Raw genomic sequence first — 13085 nt, 5'->3', positions numbered from 1 at the left:
AAACCTAAGGACATCACACACACATATGCCCGATGCAGGATTCGAACCTGCGACCGCAATGACAGCGCGGTTCCAGACTGAAGCGGCTAGAACAGCTCGGCCACACCGGTCGGCTCTTATTCTTTACCTGTGCGTTAGCACATTCCTCTTTCCCTTCGTCGACCGCCCCTCTTTCGATGATCATCGCTGCTAGCGCTTATTAAAATCCCACCTTTTCGTAATCTCTAATTATTGTTTATTTATCACGAACGCATGTAAACTGTGTGTATGTGTGTTTTTTAACAGTACTATTACAATTATTATTTTATAAATGTGGTATAACATGCTTACTCTAGTATATGTATGCAGTGTCAATCATGTAGAACTCCTGGTTACATGTGAGAGACCGCCTAATGACAACAAAAGGGATTTAACAGATGTTTTTATTGGTATCAATAGAGTATTGGGTACTGCTGAAGAACAAGCATGTTTTTATGAAACATATGTCCACTAAAGAAATACCAATAAATGTAAAAAATTTCAATAAGTCAAAAATTTTTATTTGAGTTGCAAAACTCAATGATTATCCTTTGTTTATTGTTTATGTTGTAGAAATATGGCTACACTTTTGACCAATTCACATTCTCTATAAGACATTCACTAGTAATACAGCTCGAATACGAGTTCGAAGACGCAGTCGTCTATACTTACAGTGCTGACAGCATCACAAGCAATGGGTAGCTCGTATTTTGCCCTGTCTGACTGATGATCATTTTACGTTTGTTAGCATGGAGATCAAACGATATTAAAAATGCCGCAAAAGACTGCACCAAAAATTTCGTATTGATGTCACTAGCTGTGCAGGCGTTCTGAAATGCAGAATATATATTACACTACTTGGTATAAGTTTTTTCCCTCTTGAAATGAACTTTTTAACACTACCGGCTTGACTTTTAATCTCGTATCCACCACTTAAGGACTCACAGTTAACATAACCAGAATTGAATATGTTATCGACAGAAAAGCAGCAGCTTCAGCCTTTAATCACGCATCCGCCACTTCACGTCATGAAACTAACATAAAATGAACGCTAGATACGTCACCAGCACATAGACAGCAAAGTCTTGCTTTAGGAAGGTACTTACACAGCGTATCTGGCGCTCGCGAATCATTTGTTGAATAATCACACGTGCGAAAAATGGTAAGAGTCGTACGCAGCCTAAGGGTTTCACGGCCTGGGACAAAAATCATAATGCTGGAAATGTTGAGAATGCTCATAAATTTGCACAAAACATTATTTCCATTAACAAGTTTATCGCTAAAATACAATTTTCAGAAGTGTAACGGACCGAATGGGTAGATTTACAGGTCTGTGGGAAACATGCGAATAAAAATCTTAAAACCCACTTGCATTTTATCTTCATTAAGCCTTCACCATTTCACGAATGTGAGATATGGACATTAAGACAGTACGGCATGAAAGGGCACAAACAGGTATGAGAGTTTTTCGACAGGGCAAGATGTATATACTTAGTAGTAATCATGCTCATCAGGAATATTATGTTGATATAAGTACCAAACTACCCAGTGTAATGGGTCTCACATTTATCACGGATAACCAAAGATCGTCCCCTGCAACAAGCATACATCTACAAACCAAAAGCATTCTGGGAGCTCAGCTGACCACAAGGAAGTTTGAGTGAGCAGTTCCATAAAGGACATTCACCCAGCATTATTAGATATGTGAAGAAGAAGAAGAAGAAGAAGAAGAAGAAGAAGAAGAAGGAGGAGGAGGAGGAGGAGGATCCTTTCATTTCATATATCACTATAGCAGTACAACTGTTTGTCAAAATGACAGAGAAATATACTACGTACATAGACTTCATGTCTACTGAGTATAAAAAAAGTTATTGTGTGGCTTCCCCATGATATACAGTGAATGGAATAACGGTTACACTAATGTGGCAGATAATAAATGAACAAACTGCAGTGACATTTAGCTTGCATACATCCAGATTAAACCTGCCGCTAAGAGCAACCAAGAGTAAGCAGCAGGAAAAAGCGTCTAACTATTTACGGATCGAAGCGTCATATTTGAAACAAAATTTTTTTCTTTTGTCTTTGTTTTCTGGCAGTCTTTGAGTGTCAAATGCCTGGGCCACACTGCACATGCTGTTCTTTAATTTAACTGAATATTTGTGTCGAAATGGTTCTCAGTGTTGGGCAATCACTTACGATGCTTGTGCAGCTTCAGAGCCGTCAAATTAAAGAACTACTGACCTGCACAACATAACTGCTTCAAGCAGAACAAAACCGCCAAGCAGTACGGAAATCAAGCAATGTAGCACAGAATTACGCAGGTTCAGTTCCGTCTCCACCATTTCGATCATTCGACGCCAAAGTAGAAGAATGACCCGAAATTACGAGTGCAGTAAGTAATGCAACATATTTTATTCTGAAAGCAGGTTGTTCTTATTCAGGATTCCAATAAACCGTATTATTCCCTATTCGTTTCACTACAATACCCTATTTTTCAACATAATGTCCGTTCAGTGCGACTGCCTTAACGCCATCTTACTGGCAGGATCTGTACGCCTGCATGGTACCACTCCGCTGGTAGACGTTGGAGGAAGCGTTTGCAGCGTCAATGAACTCCACATCGTCCACGTACTGCTTGCCGCGGAGAGCTTTCTTCGTTGGGCTAAACAGACAAGTCGGAAGGTGCGAGATCCGGGCTGTGGGATGGCTGACGAACAGTTTAATGAAGCTTTTGAGCTTCTCTCTGGCACGCAGACTTGTGTAAGGGTTTGCGTTGTCATAGAGAAGGAGAAATTAGTTTGCATTTTTGTAGCGACGAATATTTCTTGCGGTAGAGCACTACACTGCAAAACTGATCATTGCACCATGGAAAGGAACATCAAACGGTATAACCACTTTAAAGTCCTAGAAGGCTGTCTTCATGAATTTACCGGCTGAGGGTGCGGCTTTCAATCTTATCTTCGGAGGAGAGGTGGTATGGCATCACGCCATGCATTGCTGTTTTGTTTCCCGTTCGAAGTGATGAACCCATGTTTCATCGACTGCGACGATGTTAGACAAAAGATTTTCTCGATCAGCCTCATAACGCGCTTTCAGTTCGTCAAGATGGTCTGGCGGTGCTCTCTATGACACAAACCTTTGTGTACCCCAAATGGTGGACCATTATGTCAGCACTAACAACAGAGACTCCAGTTGTGCAGCGAGGTGTTTGAATGTGATCCGTTGATCACCTGTAATGAGAGCGTTCGCAGGTTCCAACAACACAGCACTCAGCTGTGTGCGATCGGCCGGCACGCGGAAGATCGGATTAGTACGCGCGACCTTGTTGCAATGATAACAAACGCCTCGCTCAACGACTCACCATGCTTTTGTTACTGCTAGGTCTCCGTAGATATTCTGCAAATGCATATGCCTTTCTCTGATGCTCTGGTTTTCCACCAAAAGAAGCTCAATGACGGGTGTAGGAACTTCATCAAACCATAGGGGCTGATGCGGAAATACTCCACAATGTCCCACAACAATTTCTGCCTTTTTTCTACGAAAATTTGCTTTGAAAAAAATGTGTTGCATTACTTATTGAGCGCCCCTCGCAAGACGTAGCTCCAGCAGCACTTCTCTGCGTACAACACTGACGGTCACTCTTTCTTATATTGGGAACGAGTAGAAACGTTTAGAGACTTTAGAAAATTGTTTCGACATATAGAGAGACAGACTTCGTCCTACGCTAACCTTTCAGAAAATTGTTTCGACAAGTGGTGTGAGAGACTACTCTGACTTAGTGAATAAATCAGATAAATGTTATAAGTCTTAGCTACATGTGGCTACTCGCTACAAATGTTTCAGAACGGTTACACATCATAACCAGTCTTACGAAGATTGGATAGCAGAACTTAAAGGAACAACTGGGAAATGACAATTTAATTGCACTTGTAGAGCTTTATTTCGGACGAAATGCCTCGCTATGTGCCGGCCGGTGTGGCCGAGCGATTCTAGGCGCTTCAGTCTGGAACCGCGCGACCGCTACGGTGGCAGGTTCGAATCCTGCATTGGGCATTGATGTGTATGATGTCCTTATGTTAGTTAGGTTTAATTAGTTCTGTTCTAGGGGACTGATGATCTGAGCTGTTAAGTCCCATAATGCACAAAGCCGTTGGAGCCGATTTGTTTCGCGATGTCATTATCGAAAATACAACAGACAGCAGTAAACACAAAGTATCGAAGTAGCTGTCTGAACGACGTCTTGTGAGTGATAAGCTCGTACAGTACAAGGCTTCTCGGAATTAGATCTTCACGCGGCCATAGTTGCAGCAGTGTTCAACACGGGCTAGCAAGTCACTAACTGCTCTTGTTGCTCCGTGACGCAAGCGGAAATAATTCGCAGAGCGACGGAGCCGGCACAGCAACCGTCATGCGCCAAAGTACTAAGTGTTACAGAACAGACAGTCACCAAGCAGCGTGCCGACATTGTCATAAAATGCGACACACGGTGCAAGTATGCTTACAAAATGGCTCTGAGCATTGTGGGACTTAACCTCTAAGGTCATCAGTCCCCTAGAACTTAGAACTACTTAAACCTAACCAACCTAAGGACATCACAAAAATCCATGCCCGAGGCAGGATTCGAACCTGCGACCGAAGCGGTCGCGTGTTTGCAGCTGTTGCGCCTAGAACCGCTCGGCCACACCGGCCGGGAGTATGCTTACAGGAGATACGCAAAGTGATTTCAGTTCCTCGTGGAGTTCAATTACGGAAATGGAATATAAACATGATATCACAAACGGAACATACAGGCGCTCCTCCATACAGAACTCATGTCAAACGGAAGATAAATCGCACGAAGCGTAAAATTAATAATGCAAATGAAAACTTCGCTATTGATAAATAACATGGTCTCTCCTCAAACAGACTAAAATCACATCATGAACTAACCCAAGATTATAAGCCTAACTGTCTTACAGGAAAATAACCGCAAATTGATCATTATTTCACTAATTGCAAATCAATCTGTGGAATTAATCACTGGTGCTTCAGTTACTTTGGCTAATCAGTAAATAGTACGAACTATCAGGATGCCAAAAGCTTCAGCAATCATACCATCATCTAATACTTACAATGGCGAAAGAATTTCTGTTCTCGAGGCGTGTACAGTATGAGCACAGTACAAAAATGTGACCAAAGCAGTGACATTGACTGTATTTCAGTTTTACACCACTCCAAACACATTTTTTTTATTATCAGAATGACTTTTTACTATCTTGACACTTCAGTAGACTATAGTCTGATCATCATGTAATATAAGCGGCAAATGAGAGAAAAAATGAATGATAATAACATGAAAATAAATAAAAGGAGGAAGGAAAAAAAATCGAGAACGTAGCCGACAAACCATCACCAAGCTCACATCATATGTATCAACAACTACTTTTATATGATTTTTTACTAATTTTTAAATTTGTTTACTATTTTGTGTTTTTTATATATTTTAATACTTTGTAACAGAATCTAAAAGAAGAACGAAAGACGAAACCAGATGACATTCGAAATAGCAAACTAAGAAAAATCCCAGTCTGACTGCAAGGATTGTATACGCTCATGTGTAGCTATACTTCATCTATACACATTTTACAATAGAACCGGAGCGACGTTGAGTCAAAACACTAAACAAAACGAACAGGGAAACCAGGATAGGACAAGCTGAAGCAATCGGATGGGAACATATATAACAAAGAAAAACACTCATCACAAAAAATTAAATTAACCAACACCTTGGAGAAGGAAAACAAGATTCTACATGTTGGCGAAGAGGACTCGATATCGAGGCATTCGCAAACATGTCCAATTAGCAGCGATCATGTACTGCATGAAGTTCATGCGATCTTCCCCCTCACCTTCTACAACATAATGAACGCAGTGTCCCGGCAGCCTCATAACGGTATGGGCTTTCAATCGTGGAAAGAAAGAAAAATGCGGGCGCAATATGATGTCCGTAGTATATGCTGTCTTAGACGATCGAGTAACGAAGGCCAGTTGCGTTCCGATCCAAAACCAGTTTGCCATACGACCTCCATAAGTAAAACGATGTCGTATCGTATCTGGAGACGTACAACGACGACATAAATCAGTGTCACTAAGAGCAATACGGAAAAATCGCTCGTTCGTTGGAATCAAGGTATTTGCTACCTTATATCACGAGGACGCTACGCGCATCGGCAAAATCGATTGATATTGAACCAAACTGTCGTCCTAGTTGTTTGCGGGGATTCTCTTTCACCAAAGTTAGGGCAAGGAACTGCTTCCCAACGAGTCTTTAGGAATTTCGTGGTGAAAGCAGGTCTCCATAAGATGTCAGCCCCTAAATAGCTCACCGCAAGACAGAAGTCACGCATGTGTTTTAACTTATAATTTATGCAGGACGGACACAGAGAAATAAATGAGATTTGAATGTGTGAGTTGCTGGAGTCATCGTCAAAAAGTACGACGCACATATAGCGTCTACGTCTTTCTTCGTATATCAGTCAGGTCCAGCTCCCAAAAGAACGAGGCTTCGTAATCGCCTCATAACGTAAGCGAAATATATGTCTTTTCCGTAAGAAACGACCAGTTTCTTCGCCATCATCGAGGGAAGCGGATAAACTTGAGCCACGTAATAATCTTTGAATAAGACATATGTATCCAGTATTCGGACTTTCTGGAGCAGAGTAAGAGAACGCCTTTCATGCTCTAGTATGGCTCCCTGAATTTTTTCCGTAACACACTTCCAGCTGAGCGCCGCCATTTTGAGTGGAAAACGATCAATGATGATACGAATAGATGTATGTCGACCCACCGCAGCAGCCCATGGAACAACTGCGTCATAAAAACCTCGCATGGGACCTTCATTAAGTTTTGCACCAGAACTCCGACAAAAATCTTCGATTACAGCCTTCAGTCGAGGTATCTCAGCAGGATTGCGAAGTAGAACCATCACGTCATCCGCGTATGCACGAAAAGCTATAGTCCCACCGGAAAGCGTCCAACCTGTCAGCTGGGATGCTAGCATCCGAAGTAGGGGCTCCAGAGACAACACAAACAATGTCATTTACAGCCGACTTCCTTGAGGCACTCTCCTACGGATGTTAACTGGGGGCGTCAGTTGGCCATTAACAACCACTGAAGCCGAAATACCCGTAAACAGATCTGAGAGCACATGCCGTGTGTCAACAGTGAAACCAGCTGCCTCCAGGATCCGAAGCAGAAGTCGTGATTAACACGATCAAATGCCTTATCGAAGTCTAGAAGAGCAAGGGCAGAAGGGACGGACGTTACAGCAGCAACCGAAACCACGTCACGACACTCGACTATACGGGTAATAATGGTACGACCACGTGTGTAGCTTTGGTGTTTTGCAACAATCGTCTCCATCAGAGCCGACATCCTACTATTAACTGCCCTCGCCACAGTCTTATAATCAAAGTTTAACAAAGTAAGTGGGCGAAAGCTAGAAGGGGCAGCCGGTCCAGTGCGTTTCGGCTTAAAACAATTTTTCCCATTTTGAACGAGGTCGATACTACCCTACCCTCTAACACTTCATTCAAAAGGGAGGTAAGGGTAGCACCCAAACGCCAAAAGCGCACGTAAAATCCCTTGCGTAGTCCATCTCGACCAGGGGACTTTTGAGAAGGCGATCCCACAATAAGTGTGTAAACTTCCTCAGGCTGAAAGGCAGCTAAGAGTGTTGCTTATTTTCAGGTGTAATTGTCGTATCCAAGACGCTGACGAGTGGCACGTAAAGGGTTTCAGTGGACTCATCGATGTCTTAGATGTCTACATAGTACTGGTCTAAGATACGCACTATATCAGCTTACGCCATTACGATACTTCCATCACTTGTCGTGAGAGAATAAATACAAGCACGTCGGCGACGGGTCTGATGCCGAGGCAAATGATGTATGGAAGTCATTTCTTCTGTCACCAATGAACGCGGCTTCGATCGGACTTTCAAACGTTCTCCTCGAGGTCAACAATTTAGCCTTTACACGCGTAACATCCGCAATTCGCAAAGGAGCGTGATCCGAAGCAGTATAAAGTTCACGCAGGATGGAATAGTAATATTCATAAGTTCTCCGAAAGTCCCGCGCTTTGGCAGCGCAGAAAAGTATCAAGGTTTGCCTGAGCCTCGGTTTTGCTAGCTGTGTCCACCAGTCAAGGATGGAAGAGTATTTCCCAGTGGACCGTATAGTACGCTCCCACACGACTCGCATTATGTCATCGAGAGAGCGGTCAGCTAAGTGAGGGACGTTTAACATCCTCGGTGGGCGAAACAATTTGACTGGTTGCCGTGCAAGATTGAGAGTTGTGGCCACAGTACAGTGATCCGTGAAGGAAGCTGGGATGACTTTAACATTAAGAATACAATCGCTCAGGCAGTCTGATAGCAAAACCTATCTAAACTGCTACTAGAAGTCGCAGTAAAGGGGGTAAATTTAACTAACGTTGCGCATTTACGTATCCAGACGTCCTTAAGCGTAAGGAGCGGACCAATTCATGTAATTCACGAGAGAAATTAAAATTTGGAGACTGATCTGCAAGACGCAATACACAGTTAAAATCGCCACCCAAAAGAATACCTAGTGGACTCTTACGCAACAGATAAACAATATCCTCTTAACAAAAACGCGAACGATCCACTGCGCGACCAGAGCCAGAAGGGGCATATAAGATAATCAAGGTAAGAACAAAAAATTGACAATCTATGCCTCTGCCAGAACCCAACATTTCCACCTCAGCAATAGGAATGCCTTCGCGGAAAAATAAGGCGGTCCTCGTAGAATATTCGGATGCTACATTGTAGATCATACGAAAACCGGGTAAGGAGAAATTACTAAATAACACCTCCTGTAAGAAGACTATGTCCGCACATGAATCATAAATGAACTGACGCAGCGAAGCCAATTGTAGTTCTAATTCCACACGATTAACATTTAAGGAAAGGAACGTGTAGGTTTGGGTCATTGATCACAGGTATACAACGATGTACGGAACGTATTGAGCAGAATTAGGTGGACAGCGGAGCGTCAAGGTCCATTGTGGAGTCCACAGATGAATCAGACATCGGAAGACCAGAACCCCCATCATCACAACCATTTTTCTAAGGTTTCTTACGTGCCACCGCACGGTCAGGTTGTATACGTTGTTTCTGCCTCTACGTGTTATGGCGGACAGCCTCCTGCCACTCAGAACAAGAGTCATGTACTGCAGCTCCAGTCACTAAGGCGGAAGCATTCTGTGGAACTACCAACACAACGGGTGATACTTGGTCGCCTTTTTTATTTTGCTGAGGAGTTGGAGGCGGCAAATTCTGGAAATCGTCGGAATCTGAAGACAAAGGAGCAGGAGGACATTACGTAGTCTCAGATTGTAACAGAGGACACACAGGCTAAAGGGGGGGGCCGGACTTCGCTTCCTCTCCACACATAGGCAGCTCAGGAGGAGCAACTTCTCTTAACGTACCACGGATGGGAGGTATCATAGCATTGAGAGGTGCAGAGGACACAATCGATGTGTAGGAGGATGGGGCAGAAGGCACAGCCAAATCCTCGTCCTCACCATCTTGAGTGCGTCGTCGCTTGTTTGTCACTGTTACGGGTTCTATACCGGGGCAATAGGATTATGAATCTGTAGCGGAGGTAATGGCGGAAATTCGGTTTCACGATTATCAGAAATGAATTTTTGTTCATTATGATCTGAAGCAGAAGCACGCCTGACGTCGGGAGTGGAAGGTGCTAGATCAGCAACCGTGAATTTGCGACGCTGCAATAAGGACGGCTTTAATACAAAAAACCTCGATGGGCAATTAGGCTGAATGTGTCCACTGTCATTACATTGAAAGCAGGTTCCCTCTTGACTAGTATTGATGACATGAACGCGATAACCACACACCAGTAAATGTGATGGAATGTTGCGTTTGACATGCATCTCCGAAGAACGAATTCCACTATAACACTGTAATCTGTGTCGAGTAGACCAACGTTCACGACGGACGTTTTTCACGTTACCATAAGGAGTCAATATGTTCTTTAGAAAGTTGTCATCAACCTACGGCGGGAGGTTGAACACTCGAATATTGCTGTAGTCAATTTCAGCATCTGCGAGTGACACCATACTAACGGAATTATCGCGCTGCTTGAATGGCACCTGAGAAGCATCTCGCGACAATAATCTTTCAACGTGAAGAGGATCCATAAATTTCACGTAAGACACGTACTCGTCTGCGTCAAAATAAGCGGTTTGCACCTGATCATAGTTCACATGAACTGTATCGACAAGCCAATCGTGGATTTCTAGAGACCCGGACTGCACATGGAGCGTTGGTTTATCGAAAGTGAATCTTACAGTACATTGTCGTGGAATACACGTGGAAACCATGATAGCCATGGCGGAACGGCCGACGCCGCTGCAACTAGACTAACACAAACAGACAGTAAGGCGGAGCGGATGCGCTAGGACTCACTCGGCAGGGAGAACAACGCTAACGAGGAAAACTTCACACAAGTGACGCTGCGGCAAGTGAAATAAACAAGAATCTTCCCGCTCGGCGTTCGAAGCGGAACTGAACATATTTGATATTCACCAATTCGATTCTGTGAATTAAAGATAATATACATGCAGTCAGTAATCAAATTTCACACGAAAGCATTCAAGAATTATGTGGGAAATATCAACATACGTTTCGGTGACGCACTGCTTAAATGTAGGATTTACAATCGTGTGTTACGCTAAGTTTACAAAATACTTCTTGTACCATACACTCTTCGGAGGAGTTACTGAACTGGAACAAACCGGCGTATCGCAACCCAGTGGGCATCTCGTCTGATAATCGCTAGCAAGTAAACAGGAAAATTCAGAATAGTCCAAATCTCAAAGTAACTGCAAATTTACAAAACAGTGATAGAATTATTCACGCTACCATATACCGAGGGATTATCGAAAAGGTGAGAAGCAGGAAGATTTTTCTCGAAAACCGATTTAGCTGTCGCTTACCTGCAACTTCCCCTTGACATCAAAATAAACGATGTGGTGCTAATTAATACGTTCAAAGACCCGTACATCTGTCTCAGCGGCTTACCTATGGAGTCGCTTCAACTGCTGCTTTATTCCAATGTTTTCTTTTTACAACAAGTGACGACGAAGATTCGCCATGTTCTAATTACTTGGATGACATTATTATGTGCATATAGACATTGGAAGAAGAGCTTAGAAGTTTAGAATGCCTTTTTCAGGTCTTATCTAAGGCAGGATTGAAATTTCGTTTCCCAAAATTGTCATTCTGTAATACGTAAGCTGTACATTTGCGACTTGTCAGGAAAAACGTCCCACTGCCAAAGATTGGGAAACCATCCGAACATTAAAGGTTCAGTTTTAGGACAAGTTTGCATACACTGAATGCACGCCTGTCTACAATTTTCGAGAACTTCAAGAAAATTACAGTCAGAAAAAAGCCTTGGCAATCATTTGTGGAGTCGCAAATTTTCACCGGTATTTTCATGGAGAAAATTTTTCTTTTTGTGTTTCACTGATCACAACCCACTGACAGCCTTATACATCCAGCAAAAGTTTGCAAGATCGAACTGCTCGAAAGCAACAATGTTGGCTGCTCATTCTTTCTAATTATTAATATGTTACTATTTATTGCCCCACTTAAAACCATGCAAACGAAGACACTCTTTATCGTTTACCATTTGGCAATCCCCGAAATTCGATGCCTCAGAAACAGTCTCCTTTCTTCAAAGAGGTGAGTCTGAGACAGAATGTCTAAGCGCTTTTCACACAGATCTCTCAAGCAACAGAGCGTGATTGTGTACCACGTTTGCTGAAAAATTACATTATATTGGGTTGACATCATGATATGAACTCAATCACTGATGCGCTGCCTCGATGATAGCATGTGCAATACAACAGTTTTTCCGTAAACAATTATGTGGTAGTGTTAGGCACACAGAGTGAACAAACTAGAACCATGTTTCCCACAGCATTACAACATAATACACTGACGAAAATTTCTGGAATACGTTTGTCTAGGCAACAAATTCAAGTGATTAACATTGCAAGATCACAGGTCAATGTAAGTGCAAGATATGCCACTTGAAATGTGACATCCTGGTACACTCATAACCGACGTAACCGCCAGAATTTTGGCTGGAAGCATGCAAACGTGCAAGCATTGTGTTGTGCGGATGCCGGATATCGATTTGTGGGATGGAGTACCAAGCATGCTGCACTAGGTCGGTCAATGCAGGGACGGTGAAAGCTGGTTTTAGAAGACGCTAGAGTTGTCGTGCAATGATGTCCCATGTGTTCTCCATTGGAGACATATCTGGTGATCGTGCAGTACAAGGCAACTTGTCGACATTACGTATATCATGTTGGCTTACAACAGCGGTATATGGGCATGCGCTACCCCATTTGAAAACAACCCTTGGAATGCTGTTCATGCAAGGCAGCACAACAGGTCGAATCACCAGGGTGATGAACAAATTTGCACTGAGTGTGCGTGAGCTAACTGTGAGAATGCTCCTGCTGTCGTACGAAATTGCACTCCAGACCATAATTACAGATTTAGGTCCAGTGTGACTACCAGACAGACAGTTTGATTGCAGGCCATCATCTGGCCTGCTCCTAACCAACATACGGCCATCACTGGCAGCGAGGCATTTCTACCTCATCATGAGGCGTCCACCCTGCCCAAGTGAGCTCTACCTTGACACCACTGAAGTCGCAAATGGAGTTGTTTTGGAGTTAGTGCACTGCACGCAACAGGGTGTGTGGTCCGGAGCTGTCCTTGAAGTAACCAATTTGTAATAGTCCGTTGTGTGACTGTGGGGCCAATTACTGCGGATATTGCTGCTGCCAATCCAGTACGATGGGCCAGAACCATACACCGAACACGATGGACTTTCCTCTCTGTAGTTCCACGCGTCCGTACGGAGCGCGCAGATACAAAACTGCAACATCCATCATAATCCACAAACAGTTCAGTCTTAGAAATAGTAAAGCATTGAAGTATGGGGAAGGAGGGGGTATGGATTGGG

The sequence above is a fragment of the Schistocerca serialis genome, chromosome 8, assembly GCF_023864345.2.
Source record: "Schistocerca serialis cubense isolate TAMUIC-IGC-003099 chromosome 8, iqSchSeri2.2, whole genome shotgun sequence".
Taxonomy (NCBI): domain Eukaryota; kingdom Metazoa; phylum Arthropoda; class Insecta; order Orthoptera; family Acrididae; genus Schistocerca; species Schistocerca serialis.
The sequence above is the reverse complement of the archived record's forward strand: the minus strand, read 5'-3'. Positions refer to the sequence as shown.